The following is a 9273-nucleotide window of genomic DNA, read 5'->3' on the forward strand; positions in this document are numbered from 1 at the left end:
AAGCAGCAGGCAGCTCCACACAGTGACCACACAGAAGCACTGTTGCAATCCAGCTCCAAACCCAACAGTTAGGAGATCCAGGAATTGGGTGTTAAAAGGTATGGAAGACAACTCACTCAGCTGAGTTCAGAGTACTCAGGTTTTATTAAAAATAGGCCCTAAAGAGTACAGAAACAGACCGCACTGCAGCATCCAAATGCACCTTCCTTGCTTCACATGCAGATGATACTTTACTAAAGCTTTCAGAGTGACAGGGGAGAACCAAGACTTGAATTCCCTCCTTACACACAAGGCCATCATCCCATACATGAGAATAGCTCTTTAAGGCTTCTATACTTTGCACGATACTGACAAGGTAACATTAGTTGCCAGGTGAACACAGACATCCCTCACAGACAAAAGCACCAAATTATGTTAAACATACAAGTTCCAGAATCCATTCCGATTAAATGTCTCATACAAAGGAAAAAATATAACACCCTCCATCTGTGAGTTGGCAAGACACCAATTTATCATTCCCTGCTAGCTCTGAGAAAAGACCAAAGAGCTGTTGCAGGATGATGTGGATGCTGTAGCTTGAACAAGGGATCACAGGCAGCAGCATGGAGAGTAAGTAACATCATTAGCAGGAGACAGCTTTCACCTAGAACACTGAAATCACAGCAGGTCCTGGGACAACTTCTGACAGATCTTAACCTGCCAAGAAAACACCCAACATTTTGTCAGTTGACTCTATATCAAGCAGCAAAAACACAGCTTTTAAATTCCAACCCCACCTCCCCCCCCCCAAAAAAAAAAAATTAGACAAAGGCTATTCTGCAAGCAACCATAAGAACCCCTGCACTGTTAAGACACTCCAAATAGAATGCACTTGTAGAACTGCATTTTGGGGGCTTTCAGAGTTGTTCTTGAACAAAGTCTAGGGGAACTCACTGAGAAGAGGGTGCCAGAGTAACAGATTTGGTCAGCTCTACCAGCTTCACCACCTGACACAGGCCAATCATGCTGCTGTTCAATTTGAGTGTGCCATATAGAATGGTCACATCTGTGCTCTCCACAGACTACTGAGGAGACTTCAGCCATATTAAAACTATGAACAGCTGAACACCAAGTACCTAAAGAGCAAGACCAAGCTGTAACTGAATGAAGCCAGTAACAATAGCTGCTTATTTAATGAAGCAAGATTGTTAAGCACATTTTATAGAGCATTAGTGAAATCCTAACCAAATAGCCAAGTTTTCAGTAGACAGTTGATCCTTTGTAGAAAGTGAAGAAAAAATACCAAAAGGAATCCCCCTCCCCCAGCCACATTTGCTGAAAACTGACTTATCAAGACTTCTAAAGCATGGAGAACTTCTCATTGACAGAGAAAAATCTAGGAGAACAAAGATTCCCTGACTTTATATGAAGCACTTAATTTTATCACTGCTGAAGTAGGGCAAAACAACAAAAAAACTATGTTTATGTCATTTATGTTAAACTGAAACCTGCCAGAAATCTCAGCCATTTTTGTTACTGAAGATCTTCTAAGAGCAAGAATTCTTTCACTTTTGATCTTCAAGTCTTTTATGCATATCAGATAGTGTTACACAATAAGTGTTACTAAGGTATGTGCAGACAGCACCCTCCAGTGCTGCCTGCCCTAAAAGCATGCAGCATGCACAAGGATTCCCTGCCCACAGGGGTGCAAGGACAGGTAGCCTCAATACAGAGCCAGGTGACAAACTGAGTTTTGCATCTGTGGCATCAGACAAACTGGCTAAAACAGAAGTTCGAATCAGCTCTGCTGATCTGATGGGGAAAAAAGTTTGAAGTTATCATATACCACAGACAGAGAGAGACTCTTCAGTTTATTATCAAGGCACTCCATTACATTCGGAAAAATATTTCAGGCCCATAAAAACTGACAAGGCATATTACTCTCCGCAGGCAAGATGATAAAAGAAACAGTATTTTAACAGGTGTAATTCTCAGGTCAATAACTAAGAAGTATTTTCTATTCTCCTGAGCAATTGTCTTTAAGAGATCACATCACCACAGCTTCTAGGCTGCTGCTGACTCACAGCTCGATGCTGTTCATTACCCTCACTTGCCACCTCAAACACGCTGTAAGAAGGCAAACATGAGGCAAAGGGCTCCTGCTACAACACTCAGATCTATGTATCAGTCAAAATTTCAGGGCAACAACTTACCATTCTCTTCTGCCAAAGGAAAAAGTAAACAGTGAAGCAAACCAGGCCAACTCGCCGCACTGCTGGCTCCAGCTATCACTTCAGCTCTGCAGCAGGCCCAGCAGCCCCCTGCCATCACACAGGCCTAGGAGTGAAACCAAAGGAGCAGTCAGCACCCAGCCCCACGAGGCCAGCACACACAACAGCTCTGCCCTTGCTGGTGCATCAGACAAGGCCTGGCTAGAGCAGTGACAACTCAACACTGTCGCTCTGATGGGGAAAAAAGTTCAGTCATCACCTACACCAGCGAGTCCCTGGGGTGTGATATGGCCAAGCTCCCACCCCCCACCGTGCACAGACATAGGGAACAGTAAGCTAACTGCAACGGAAGTGGCAAAGCCACATACATGCAGCCTACGATGAACACTTCAGCAGTGACACAGTGCACAAAGGGCTTTGGTACAATGCTTCTGCAGGAGGAAACCCTCTGTGCTCTCAGCTCTGCAATGCCTAGGCTAACACTTGGATTATACACAGCAGTCTCCAAAGACACAAACTTGCCAAAGCACTTCTGAAGCAGCTCCCTGGCAGGAAGGAGTTTGGTTTTTCTAAATTTACATTAGTGATCAACAAGAAGGACTTAAAGACTCACCTGCTCAAGGTTCAGGCACTGTGAAGCAAACCAGGCAACTGCCCTCATCACACATCTGATCCACAGCTGGTTCCAGCCATCGCTTCAGCTCTGCAGCAGGCCCAGCAGCCCCCTGCCATCACACAGGCCTAGGAGTGAATCCAAAGGAGCAGTCAGCACCCAGCCCCACGAGGCCAGCACACACAACAGCTCTGCCCTTGCTGGTGCATCAGACAAGGCCTGGCTAGAGCAGTGACAACTCAACACTGTCGCTCTGATGGGGAAAAAAGTTCAGTCATCACCTACACCAGCGAGTCCCTGGGCTGTGATATTGCCAAGCTCCCACCTTCCCACACAAATCTGTGGGGAAATTCATGCAAATCCTTCCCCACAAAGAACTGCCTGGCTGGACTGCTCAACAGGCACAGGGGCTAACACTGCGGGAGCCCAGAGGAAAACACAAACAGGGTTTCTGCAGCACAGCAAGAGACTGCTAAATGCAGACCCAACAGAAAAGGGAGGCAGGGATAAGAGCTCATACGCTTTTTCAGGTCCAACTTTCATGGCCACATGAAGTTTCCTGCCTTCACACTGCAGAGACAGAAGATTGTGCATGCAGCACAAAGTGCTGTACAGTCGCCAAACCCCAGGCAGAGGAACTAGCCCAGGCAGGACCACAGCATGCCCCATCCTGTGACCGCTGCTGCATACCTACCAGCAAGGGGCAGAGCAGAAGAGCAGCACCAGCCTGTTCCTCTCAGCAGGCAACATTTGCTACTAACTCATACATAGACCTATCATTTTCCACAAAGCTCATCTCCTTTCCCTGAAATCACTAATATATCCATGAACACACCAAACATTTGCAAAACATTTGAGGAAGGGTCCATTTGAGTAATCCAGCAACTCCCTTTTATATATATATATATATATATACACACACTTTTTTTTAATCCAGTAACAGATACAGTCAACTTAAGGACTTACCATTCACACCCATCAGGGGTATCAGGGGTTCAGGCACAACAGAGCAAACCAGGCAACTGCCCTCAGTGTAAGGCTGATCCCAGCCATCTACCACCATCGCTTCAGCTCTGCAGCAGGCCCAGCAGCCCCCTGCCATCACACAGGCCTAGGAGTGAAACCAAAGGAGCAGTCAGCACCCAGCCCCACGAGGCCAGCACACACAACAGCTCTGCCCTTGCTGGTGCATCAGACAAGGCCTGGCTAGAGCAGTGACAACTCAACACTGTCGCTCTGATGGGGAAAAAAGTTCAGTCATCACCTACACCAGCGAGTCCCTGGGGTGTGATATGGCCAAGCTCCCACCCCCCACCGTGCACAGACATAGGGAACAGTAAGCTAACTGCAACGGAAGCGGCAAAGCCACATACATGCAGCAGCCCCCTGTGAACGGTCCAGCAATGATGCAGGTACAATGCTCTGGAGGAGGAAACTCTTTGTGTGCTCAGCTCTGCAATGCCTAGCCTAATGATTAGATTATACATAGTGACATGGTGAAAACTCAATAACCAAAGTTATTATGCAGGTATTCTTTATTACTGTGCAGAGCATGTGGGGGATCACTCTGCCTAAGATACACACCAAGAGTTATAAGCAGTGTGCTTGTATTCATGGAATAGATACATATTCACTTAATTTCTGAGTCTCTTGCATATTCATTAGGTTTCTAAAGAACCAGTAACATAGGTTCCTGCCCCTATTCACATGTGTACTAGAGTCCTTGGGTAGTCACCCAAAGTATGCTACTCTGGATAGCTTTTGATGAAGACCAGTAGTCTTCCTCACTGCTAAACTTCTGACCCTTCCTTTCTTTGGCAGACCTCAGCAGTCCAAGCCAGTTCTTGCTGGTTCTATCATTTATGTGCAGTCTTTTCATTCCTTATCTTTAGGATTGTCCTGTCCTTTTAGTTGATATACAACATACAACTGCGTTAGCTAAAATTTGCAAAATAACATCCTGTATCTTGTTCCCTGTCTCACTCTCAGCTCTGCAAAGCCTAGGCTAACACTTAGATTATATGCAAAGTCTCTAAAGACACAAACTTGCCAAAGCACTTCTGAAGCTGCTCCCTGGCAGGAAGGAGTTTGTTTTTTCTAAATTTAAACCAGTGATCAACAAAAAGGACTTAAAGACTCTCACCTGCTCAAGGTTCAGGCACTGTGAAGGAAGCCAGGCAACTGCACTCAGTGTAAGGCTGATCCCAGCCAGCTCCATGCGCTGCTCCAGCTCTGCAGCATGCCCAGCAGCCCCCTGCCATCACACAGGCCTAGGAGTGAATCCAAAGGAGCAGTCAGCACCCAGCCCCACGAGGCCAGCACACACAACAGCTCTACCCTTGCTGGTGCATCAGACAAGGCCTGGCTAGAGCAGTGACAACTCAACACTGTCGCTCTGATGGGGAAAAAAGTTCAGTCATCACCTACACCAGCGAGTCCCTGGGGTGTGATATGGCCAAGCTCCCACCTCCCCAGGGAGCTCCACGGGGACCAGAGGAGCCCAGGCCGGGACCCCCAGCACGGAGACGGGGACACCAGACGGGGAAGCGATCCGAGAGGAAACCCCTCAGGGACGGGGTCGGGAAAGGGCGGCCATGCCGCCACCTCAGCGGGGGGCAGCGAGGCGGCACGAGCAGGAGCCCGGCCGAGCAGGGGGCATACAGCTGAGCGAGAAACCCCCCCTCACCGCTCACCCCTCAGGATCCAAGAACCCACCTTACCTCAGCCACGCGGGAGCAAGAGGGCGGCCAGCCCCGCGCACCCGGCTTTATGGGGCCGCCGGGGCCCGCCCCGGGCCCGCCCGCACGGAGGCGGGAAGGCGGGAAGGGGGAGCCGCCGCCATGTCGGGAGGTGTTGCCCGGGCCTGTCGCTTTCAGGGCCGTGCCTCTGCTTCCAGAAGTCGCCTCGGATTGGCCGTGGGTCCTGCTTGCGGCCTGGCGAGGCGCAGGGGAAGCGATCGCTTGTTCCCCGCTCCGGGGTGGTAAGAGGCAGAGGATGGAGGTGGCGTGAAGGGGCCTGGCCGCCATTTCGCGCTGCAGCCAGCGCCGGGTGTGCAGTGACTTGCCCGTAGGTACGTGCAAGCGGAGAGGCAACATCAAACCTGCCGGCAAGTCTGAATTCGGAACAGGAGCTCCCAAACTGTATTGTGCTTGTGTTAAATCCAAGTACTGTGCTTACACCACCTCAGGTCCCTTGCCCGCTCTGCCAGGTTCCTGCTCAGCAGTGGCACTGAGAGTTGTACCACAGCTTGGGGAGTGCGTGGCGTAGCAGTTAGTTTGCCTTTAGGTGGCTGTAGATAGACAAGATAGTTTCCGTTAAATATTTTGCTACTGAATAATGTATTGAAAGGAGAGAAAAAAAAAAAAAAAAAAAAAAAAAAGGATGTGTGTTGAATGAAAGCAGCCTGGCTTTCTAACCCAGGCACTGCTGTGTACATTGATCTTAAATCTCTAACTTTACTTTGGTAATGAGCTGTGAATCCAGTTATCCATATCTAGTGGGTATGTGCCACATGGCATCCCTGCTTATACATTAAAGGCATTTTTTAGCAACCTACACTCTTACAGAGTGTATGCGTCTATTTGTGGTCAGAAGGTTCACCCAAGCAGTGTTTTGTCCCCCACCAATGGTCACTGTAGAGCAGGGGGTGCCACCAGGTCACTCCAAAATGTTCCACAGCTTCCACCTGCCTCACAGCACCTCCTTGGGAAGATGGGAATTTGTTGCTCAAATGAGAGCAACAAAGAAGAGGAGATTGAAATGGAGTCAAAAGTTTGAGGCAGAGGGGACAGGCAGGGGGAGGCACAAATCCATATGTGTTGCGGGAAGCACGGCTGAAAGCACGACAGACACCAGTAGAGTCAGATCATGCTCCCTTTTATTGCCCGAATAGCCTAACTTTTATAGTGAACTTAACAGGGGCGGACAGTGTTTCACACAAGATTATTGGTCAAAAGCACTCAGACAAACAACTACAAGAAAACAACCTCACCTGCAAGAAAACAACCCCCTTGTGATTAGCAGTCACATAGACCTTGTCCTTGAAGCCAGCTACTGGTAACAATATTTTTCTGAATTCCTCAATTGGGCGATGTGGGAACACTGTCATGGGAACTTCTCATAGTTGCCCTGGTAGCTTGGTTTGCTCAGCTACAGCAAGCCATGGGATTTTTGCTGTTTCAAAAAATCCCTCAACACATATACTTCTTACATCTGCAGGGTAGTCTTTTGAGCTAAATATAAGAGTTGAACAATCAATTCTGCAATACCGAGCTCTTGGCAAGACTAGCTCTAAATCATGCTCCGTGACTAATTTTTTTTTTCTGTTTGTAAAATACACATTGGTTACAACAAGATACGAGGCAGAGCTGTTCAGTCACACACTCTAAATTGTATTTAGTGTTAATCCTGTGTGACTTTTAATATCCTTGCTTAAGCAAACTGTTAATTTGATATCAAACTTCTGCTAACTGAAAAGGGATTCTGTGGCAAGGGAACCAGATCAAACTTACTGCATGATAAATATGTCTTCTGGGATCAGTGGAAGGGGTAGTTTAAGGATGGTGCTTGAAATGTGATGAAAACAAGAAAAGATATGTAGTAAATTGGTCAGCTAATTTGCAAGCATGTCCAAGGCTCTGCAATTCTGCTTCAAAAAGCCATACGAGATACTTTAAACATTCTGAAACAAGTAAGCCTGTATTGTTTTATTAATCTTGTCTAGTAGTATCTACAGGCATTCATACTGTGCATACATTTGTAGGTATTATATAGCACATTTGGCATAACAATGTGTAATTCAGCTGCCACAAAAATGCTCTTTCCAAATGAAATGTGTTCGTAGACAACTAATTCTAGAAAACAGCTTATCAAACAGGACTTGTGGAATAAATTTCAATCTCATTAATCCAAGTTCCAGAACACCAGGAGATGAAAAGACAATCATGGGATGGATATTTTAAGAAGATTACTGGGAAAACTAATCTTGTTATAGTATAGTGCAAGCCCACATCACATGTACAATTCAAAAGGAACTGTAAATGTGATTTGCGTTCCCTAGCTTGGCAGGGAAGGAAAAGTGGGAAGGTCTGGGCTGTTAAGCAGCTGAAATCAAGCTTAGTGTCAAATTTATTTGATGTCACTGTTTTTTATTCCCTTTGGCAGAAAAATGTCAAAAAAACTCATTAGCTAGATGAATTCTTTAATTCAGGGCTCTTTGTATCCAAGACTCATGAAAGTTCCTCAACTGGTGGCAAAAAAAAAAAAAGTCATAATATAAATCACAATTCTCCTTGTGTTTTACCTGCACAGGAATCACTTCCATAGCCCACTGTTGGCCAGAGCAGCCAGCCTGTGGAAGCTTTGCTTCACAGACTTTGGCTAACGAGACACATCTCCCAAAGGACAGCACACACTGCTCTCACGCAGGGTGCTTGCTCATTGCATCCAAAGGCAACAGTTGTGCCTCTGTAGTCTTGTGTCCTGTTTGCCTTTCAATTATTTCAACGCCACCAGTAAGACTCATGCAGGAGCAATTGCATTGTCAAACCTTACTAGGAGCGGCCAAAACTAAAGTGATGGTTAAAAAGCAGTTAGTCACATGCTTTTTTTCCTTTTATTTATTTTTAAACAGTACTTGACTTCTGAAGAACACTTTTATATCATATGGCAGCCTTCACAGGCATGTCTTTGACTTCTACACAGAACACTGAGTAATGGCATGCACACAGTCATTGTTTTCTTTAGTGTCCAGAGGAGGGAAAACTTGATGAATAAAAAAATACTTCTGAATTGCTAAAAAAAACTTTATTAATCTAATGGAATTATCTAAATATTTAATATGCCAGTATCTGCTACTGCTACATTGTTATGTTCTGCTTTTTAAATCTGAACTGGATATGAAAAAAAAAAAAAAAACAAATTTTAATTGGGATGCAACCTCTGACTTCCCAACCTAATAACCTACACTAAAATGCTAGCACCAGATGCCTTTGATATTCACAAAATTTCTGATAAATTATTATTTTCCAGCATGAAATGTTGTGGTAGAAAAAAAAAAGAAAAAAAGCATCAAGAATTTCATGAAAACTCCATTGGGTCAGCAACTTCCCTGTTCAGCACTATGAAAATCAAAATATAACAGTCAGCACACTGACAGGGTATTGAAAAAATCTGAGCATCTGCCAAGTCATACACACTGGCCTTTTGGAAATATGAAAAAATCCAAACACACAAAATTAATAGAACGTATAAAGGGTCAGTATGAAAGAGACCACCATAGTTTTGATTGTGGAGCCAGACAATTTCTAGCCTGTAGCTAAAACTAGAAATAAATGAAGACCAGGAGTAGCCCAACTGAATTTCAGCAAGAGACCCAAAAATGAGACACACTGAGATTTGCCAGTTTAATAGAAATCTTTTCAACATAAATGAAGTTTATTTTTTTTTTCC

The 9273-nt window shown here is 45.5% G+C and overlaps 1 long non-coding RNA gene and 5 other non-coding genes across 7 annotated transcripts; all 6 read right to left on the reverse strand.

The window, feature by feature from the left end:
* Positions 1-125: 125 nt before the first annotated feature.
* Positions 126-5702, reverse strand: LOC101804878 (uncharacterized). Of its 2 annotated transcripts, none has more exons than XR_003501541.3 (6): positions 5544-5702; positions 4967-5093; positions 3790-3934; positions 2824-2951; positions 2193-2316; positions 126-696 (listed from the first exon to the last, which is right to left on the reverse strand). It is a non-coding gene; the product is annotated as an uncharacterized lncRNA (long non-coding RNA). The 2 variants fall into 2 exon arrangements; XR_003501542.3 differs by having other exon boundaries at positions 5539-5558.
* LOC113839678 (small nucleolar SNORD12/SNORD106) lies at positions 1738-1831 on the reverse strand. Its single transcript, XR_003492239.1, has one exon. It is a non-coding gene; the product is annotated as a small nucleolar SNORD12/SNORD106 (small nucleolar RNA).
* Positions 2388-2479, reverse strand: LOC113839680 (small nucleolar SNORD12/SNORD106). The gene has a single exon (XR_003492241.1). It is a non-coding gene; the product is annotated as a small nucleolar SNORD12/SNORD106 (small nucleolar RNA).
* On the reverse strand, positions 3023-3114 carry LOC113839681 (small nucleolar SNORD12/SNORD106). Its single transcript, XR_003492242.1, has one exon. It is a non-coding gene; the product is annotated as a small nucleolar SNORD12/SNORD106 (small nucleolar RNA).
* Positions 4006-4097, reverse strand: LOC113839682 (small nucleolar SNORD12/SNORD106). Its single transcript, XR_003492243.1, has one exon. It is a non-coding gene; the product is annotated as a small nucleolar SNORD12/SNORD106 (small nucleolar RNA).
* Positions 5165-5256, reverse strand: LOC113839677 (small nucleolar SNORD12/SNORD106). The gene has a single exon (XR_003492238.1). It is a non-coding gene; the product is annotated as a small nucleolar SNORD12/SNORD106 (small nucleolar RNA).
* Positions 5703-9273: the final 3571 nt, after the last annotated feature.

The sequence above is a fragment of the Anas platyrhynchos genome, chromosome 21 (assembly GCF_047663525.1).
Source record: "Anas platyrhynchos isolate ZD024472 breed Pekin duck chromosome 21, IASCAAS_PekinDuck_T2T, whole genome shotgun sequence".
In the NCBI taxonomy this organism is placed as follows: Eukaryota; Metazoa; Chordata; class Aves; order Anseriformes; family Anatidae; genus Anas; species Anas platyrhynchos.